The sequence below is a fragment of the Psammomys obesus genome, unplaced genomic scaffold (assembly GCF_907164565.1).
Source record: "Psammomys obesus unplaced genomic scaffold, mPsaObe1.curated_primary_1811, whole genome shotgun sequence".
Taxonomy (NCBI): Eukaryota; Metazoa; Chordata; class Mammalia; order Rodentia; family Muridae; genus Psammomys; species Psammomys obesus.
In genome coordinates this window covers 16,317,754-16,324,436 of record NW_026592118.1, presented here as the reverse complement: position 1 = coordinate 16,324,436, position 6,683 = coordinate 16,317,754, and the positions used below count along the sequence as shown (strand labels likewise).

Sequence of the window (6,683 nt, the reverse complement as noted above, 5' to 3'; positions counted from 1 at the left end):
CATTCATTCATTCATTCATTCATTCATTCATTCATTCATTCATTCATAGTACACAATGTAACAGTTCTTAGTAAGTATACAGTTGTACAACCATTTCTGCATTCTAATTCAGAACAGTTTCATTACCATAAAAAGAAAGCTCATACTTACTTATAAACACTACTCATTTCTATCTCTGGGACAGACCACAAATTACTTCTTGTCTATAAACTTATATATTTGCCCCTCATTTGTATTTCATATTAGACATAAAATTACACAGCATAGGGTCTTAGTATTATGTTTTGAGATTCATTCATGTAACATGTTGAGTACTTTGTTCTTTTGTATTGCCATTACAAAATTCTACTCTCCTAGAAGGTGCCACCTCTGAAATAACAGTAATTTATAGCAAAAAAAAAAAAAAAAAATTCAAACTATTTGTTTAGATAAAAAATTAATTAAATACAGCATCTACTTGAGAAATATTCACTTTAAGTGCTGAGATATTTTTAACCATATGCCCACTATTATTTCGTATTCACAATTACAAATTCATATCCAATTTTATTACTTTTGCATAGAAAAGATCATATGCCGGCCTGGGAGGTATTTCATGTATGGTACAGAATAAAAACGCCTCTCCATATATCCAAAAGAGGCTCAAGTACACAATAAAGACATTTGCTCAACCATGTTTGTGGCAGTTTTATTTGTAATACCCATAAGCTGGAAACAACCCAGATGCCACTCAACTGAAGAATGGATACAGAAATTGTGGTACATCTACACAATGGAATATTACTCAGCAATGAAAAACAAGGAAATCATGAAATTTGCAGGTAAATGGTGGGATCTGGAAAGGATCATCCTGAGTGAGCTATCCCAGAAGCAGAAAGACACACATGGTATATACTCACTCATACAGACATATAATATAGGATAAACCTACTAATATCTGTACACCTAAAAAAAATAATCAAGAGGGAAGACAGGCTAAAATGCTCAATCCCCACTGGGAAAGGCAAAGAGGATGGACACCAGAAGAAGAAGAAAACAGGAAACAAGTTAGGAGCCTCCCACAGAGGGCTTCTGAAAGGCTCTGCCCTGCAGACTATCAAAGCAGATGTTGAGACTTATGGCCAAACTTTGGGCAAAATGCAGGGAATCTTATGAAAGAAGTGGGAAATAATAATAAGATCTGGAGAGGACAGGAGGTCCACAAGGAGAGCAACAGAACAAAAAAATTTGAGCACAGGGGTCTTTCCTGAGACTCATACTCCAAACATGTACCATGCATGGAGATAACCTAGAACCCCTGCACAGATGTAGCCCATGACAGTTCAGTGTCCAATTAGGTTCCATAGTAATGGGAATAGGGACTGCTTCTGACAGGAACTGATTGGCCAGATCTTTGATCACCTCCCCCTGAGGGGGAGCAGCCTTACCAGGTCACAGAGGATGGCAATGCAGCCACTCCTGATGAGACCTAACAAACTAGGATCAGAAGGAAGAAAAAGAAACCCTCCCCTACCAGTGGACTTGGGGAGGGGAGTGTGTGGAGAAGGGGGGGGAATGGGGGGTTGGGGAGGGGAGGAGGGAGGGAACTAGAGGGGGGATGCAAAGTAAATAAAGTATAATTAAAAATAAATAAATAAATAAATAGATAAGCCTCTCCTAACATAACTGTGTGTATTCATATTCTCTTAATTCACAGGACTTGCTCCCCAGCATAACTGGCTTTAGAATCTGACAACCCTGTACACTCCTTCAACAGGAATTAATAAATTTAGTAGCACATGCACACAGGAACTGCACAGATGTTTTTACTGATTCAAGGTGTGAATTAAATATTCGCTTCACTATACCTTCTATCACCCAACACAGGTAGTATGAGGACATTTTTTAAAAAATGGAAACCACATATATTTTTGCCAATTGATATTGATCAGATTTTTACTGTGACTTAGCAAAAAAAAAAAGTTATATAAGATCTCCCTTCACCCACAGCCTGATCCCATTGCTTCCCTTTTTATTTCACCTGAAAAGAATTACAGTTCAGATTTTACCTCACAGGACAGACTCAGAATCTTCAGGAAGCTACTACATAAGCCATACAGTTTAAGAGTCTCATCAGAACTTGTAAAGCTACAGGCATTTCAAACTAATATCCAAGGTAATTCATCAAAAGCAATACCTACATAAATTAGGTGAAAAAGATACCATTTTACTGATACTGAATGGCTATGACAGAAAAAAAAATAGACAACAACAAACGTAGTTGAAGATGTGGAGAGAAAGAGAGAAAAGGAAAGAAGAGAAAAGGAACGAAAAGAGAAAAATGTGTAGAGAATGAGAGTCCATGTACACATAAAATGAAGCAACAACTCTGAAAAAGTTTACAATTATGAACCAGTAATTTCACTTCTAGTAATCTACCCAAGAGAAATGAAATTTTATGACTACACAAAGGTATGTGCACAAGTTAGTATATCAACCTCATTCATAACTGTCAAAAAGAGACAATCTAAATGCTAATTGTAAATGTTTAAGTAAAATGCACATTTAAACATCTATACTATTTTGATGGTCTATGATTTAAAATTTTAACACATACTACAGTTTATTGATACAATATTTGTTTTACTCTGTCTCCAATACACTCTGAGGAATTCTCTCTACTTAGAAATAAAAGCAATTAAAAAACCCTAGACTTACTATGTGTTCAATTTAAAATAATAGCTTAAGAAGATAAATTAAATCAGAAAGCCCATATTTATTTTTTAATGTTATATATATACATATATATATATATATTACATATTTTTAAAGCAAAGAAACTAAGCACCAATAAAGTGAGAGAACTTCAAATTCCTATCAGTGGACTAGGGAAGGGGCATACGGAGAGAAGAGGGATGGAGAGTGGGTTTGGGAGGAGACAAGGGAGGGGGCCACAGCTGGGATACAAATTGAATAAATTACAATAAATGATAATAATAATAGTGATAATAAAAGAAAAAAGACCCAATCATACATCTATTACTTTCAACTCTGGGTTTTTTCATTCATTTAATACAGCTTTTTGAAGAAATTTCCCCCTTTAGAAGTTCTTTCAGCCAGGTGCAATGGTGCACACCTGAGATCCCAGCACTCAGGAAGACATGCAGGTAGATAGATCACTGTGAGTTTGAGCCAGCCCAGTCTACAAAGCAAGCCCAGGACGGCCAGAAGTCCACAGAAACCCTGTCTCTACAAAACCCAAAGTGTTCTCTCCACTAATCTTTCTACTTAGAAATCATATAATAACAATGTCTGTATCAAGAGTTGTTTGAGAAATAATTTGTACAAATCCTGAGTTAAAGTGTTAATATTAACTAAGTTATTTAAACAAACATAACTTCCAAGATACCCAAGGTGAGATTACAAGATTTCCAACTCTCAACTAACTACTGCAACCTGGACCAATTAAGACCTGCAGGAAAATATCCAAGCTTTGTTATTGGATACTAGGAACTCTGACTTCTAATTCTTCGCTAGCTAAAACAGCTAATGTTAGTAAGACACACTGAACATACTAACCCAGTCTTCACAACACTATGAAGTAGATAATAAATTATTATTTTTATAGTTACAAAAACAGATTATCGAAAGTAGAAAACAGTAGAATATGGAAGCTCAAATCGAGATAGGCTGACTGCAGTTGAACCCTCATCAGTATCCCTGACATCCTTAAACACACATACAACCACTCACTGTTCTTTTGCTTTGGCTCTGATCACTGACGAGTATGGGAAGAGTGGCATTAAATGCCTACTCATTTTCTGATACTTCTGCCTCTACTGATCCTCAATGGGCTTCCTTGCCAACAGGGAAATTAGATCTCGTAAAGCCAGTAAAAATATACAAAACCTTTCAAAAATTGATCTTAGCCCTAAAAATGTGAAAGTTAACATAATCTGAGGATAATAATAAAGATTAAATGTACTGATACATAGTTAGCAATAGTAACAAACACTTAAAAGCTCAATAGATGTTAAATATTATGTCATCCCAATGACTTATTGTTTCCTTTTCCTTTATATTGTAGAATAAGCAAAGAATATAAATGCCCATTTGGATGCTTTTAATGTTAGTCACATATTATTATTCCAGAACGAGACCTTGAATAAATTATGTGTGTAATTATGAAAACTAAAGCAACTTCCATATATATATATATATATATATATATATATATATATATATTTAAGTTTATTAGAAGTAGCAAGGAAAGCTATTTCAGATTTTAAATGCCAAGGCTATTAACATATCTTGGTTATTTAAATAGCTTTATATATTTTAAAGAATACCTAACATACTATTGCTACTCACTCATCAGCAACTTTTTAAAAAAAGTTTCATGAAGCCATGAAACACATCTGAATTAACCAAAATTGTTTGGCTTCCTTCTAATTATCAACATTGGGTAAAATTAAAATAATGGAAAGGCTGCAGGATGCTTTAGTTCAGACCATCCCAAATTAGGAGTCTTAGTAGCCTAGATCACTTTTTGCACTGGTCAAGAAACAGTCTGCTGTGGCACTACAGTTTCTACCACAGATTGCTACAGGTAGGTCTACAGCATTAAGACCTATTGCTACTGTAGGATTAGAGAAACAGGGCAGAGGAAGTGAAATATTCATTAAAGTACCCATTTGATTTATAATGAGCCATTTACCTAGATAAAACTGTGCCTAAAGAACTAATCTTTATCCCGTATAATCAGGTGGCAAAAAAATTAAGTCAAGATAAACTGAGAATTATCGTCTCTATCTGCCTCTTGGATACACTGCACATTATTTGCACTGTTAAAGCCTATATTCACTTACTTACCCTGTCTCACTCCATAGTTCACAAACTAATGTGGCCTCAAATTCCTTTTATTATAATGCTTTCTTTTTTTTTTTTTTCCTTTTTTTTTAATCTTTTTTTTTTTTCTTTTTAGTTACAATTTGTTAACTCTGTGTCCCAGCTGTATCCCGCTCCCTCATTCCCTCCCCCTCCCCAACTCCCTCCCTGGTCTCCTCCCTGCCCCTTTCCAAGTCCACTGATAGGGGAGGACCTCCTCCCCTTTCATCTGACCCTGTTTAATCAGGTATCTTCAAGGCTGGCTGCAAAGTCCTCCTCTGTGGCCTAACAGGACTGCTCCTCCCCTAGGGGGGGAAGGGGGGGAGGTCAAAGAGCCTGCCCTTGAGATCCTGTTAGAAATAGTCCTTGTTCCCCTTACTTCGGAAAACTACTTGGTTACTGAGCTACCACGGGCTACATCCGAGCAGAAGTTCTATGTTATATCCATACATGGTCCTTGGTTGAGTGTCAGTCTCAGAAAAGACCCTGTGCCCAGATGTATTTGGTACTTGTAGAGCTCCTATCCTTTCCATATCATACTAACTCCCCTTCTTTCATATGATTCCCTGCACTCTGCCATGGTTTGGTTATGAGTCTTAGTGTTATAATGCTTTTTAAGTCAGAGACAGCACACTTCAGAAAACGTTACAACAGGTTCAAGTATTATGTTTGATACATTAAGTATCAACATTAAGAGAGATTGATTATACTGCAGTAAGTGCTTTGATAAACCAAATGTCACCATAACACACAGGAATAGAAGAGCAATTGATATTGTAAAAGGTATTCTCATCTAACTGTGAAATGAAGAAAGCTATGAACATCTCAAGATGATTATACTTAGAATGGTAAAAAGAAATCAAAATAAAGATCTCTCTGAAGATGTATGAAAGTAAGATATTTCTCATTTCATATAGTTTCATTAAGAAATATAGTTTGATGTTACCAGGACCAAACTAAGGTGACTCAGAAGCCAATTCAAATAAGTTCCTTATGGCAGGAAGCAACAACCATCAAGGACAATAATGCCAACAGAATGAAACAGCACACTGACTCAAAGGCCAAGAGTTCACAGTCATTAAGACAAATCAACACACTGTTTTTGTAAGCATGCTAGGTAATTGTTATGGCTACAGAAGCTTCATTTCGTGCTATTTTAGTCATTCAGTTCTGACTCCAGCCTCTGGAAGGTAAGTTCCCAGTACCAGAACTCAGTGACCCCCACCCAGAACTGTACACTATAACTATCTACTGATTGTAAAATGACTAACTGCTTTTGTTGCTCATACAGATACCCAAGAGTTGTTTTGAGTTGCCTTAACTACTTAACTTGGCACAACAGAACAGTCTTTGCTTGCTTGCATAGATATTGAAGGTCTTCGTGTGGTTTTCCCCTTTAAAAATCTTTCCCCATACCCTTCCTTCACAGTAACCTCAAATTTAGCTCAGAGATTGTTCATCTAGCTAGCAATTAATCAATAGGTCTTTAATTGGACTGAGCCTGTGGTCTTTTCCAGGGGTCACAAACTCTGTAGCAGTAACAACTATTTTATAAAGTCTTTCTTTAAAAAGAAAACCATGAGATTAAAAGCACTCTACTGCTGTGAGAAGTCCACACACCCATGCTTTTTTCTATGGGCCCTAGGAGTAGACACCTAGTGGCCAGGAGATTAGGAAAGACATCTTTTAGGGGAAGATAGGCTTTGCATTTTAAGGACCAAGTTGAATTAGTTATTTAAAAAAAAAAAAAAGAAAAGAAAAAAGAAAAGAAAAGAAAGAAAGAAAGAAAGAAAGAAAGAAAGAAAGAAAGAAAGAAA

At 36.0% G+C, this 6,683-nt stretch overlaps 1 protein-coding gene across 2 annotated transcripts in view; it reads right to left on the bottom strand.

Moving 5' to 3' along the window:
- The window catches only part of Phtf2 (putative homeodomain transcription factor 2), a 136,390-nt gene that overhangs the window by 74,240 nt on the left and 55,467 nt on the right, over positions 1–6,683 (bottom strand). The gene's annotated exons all lie outside the window — the stretch shown is intronic.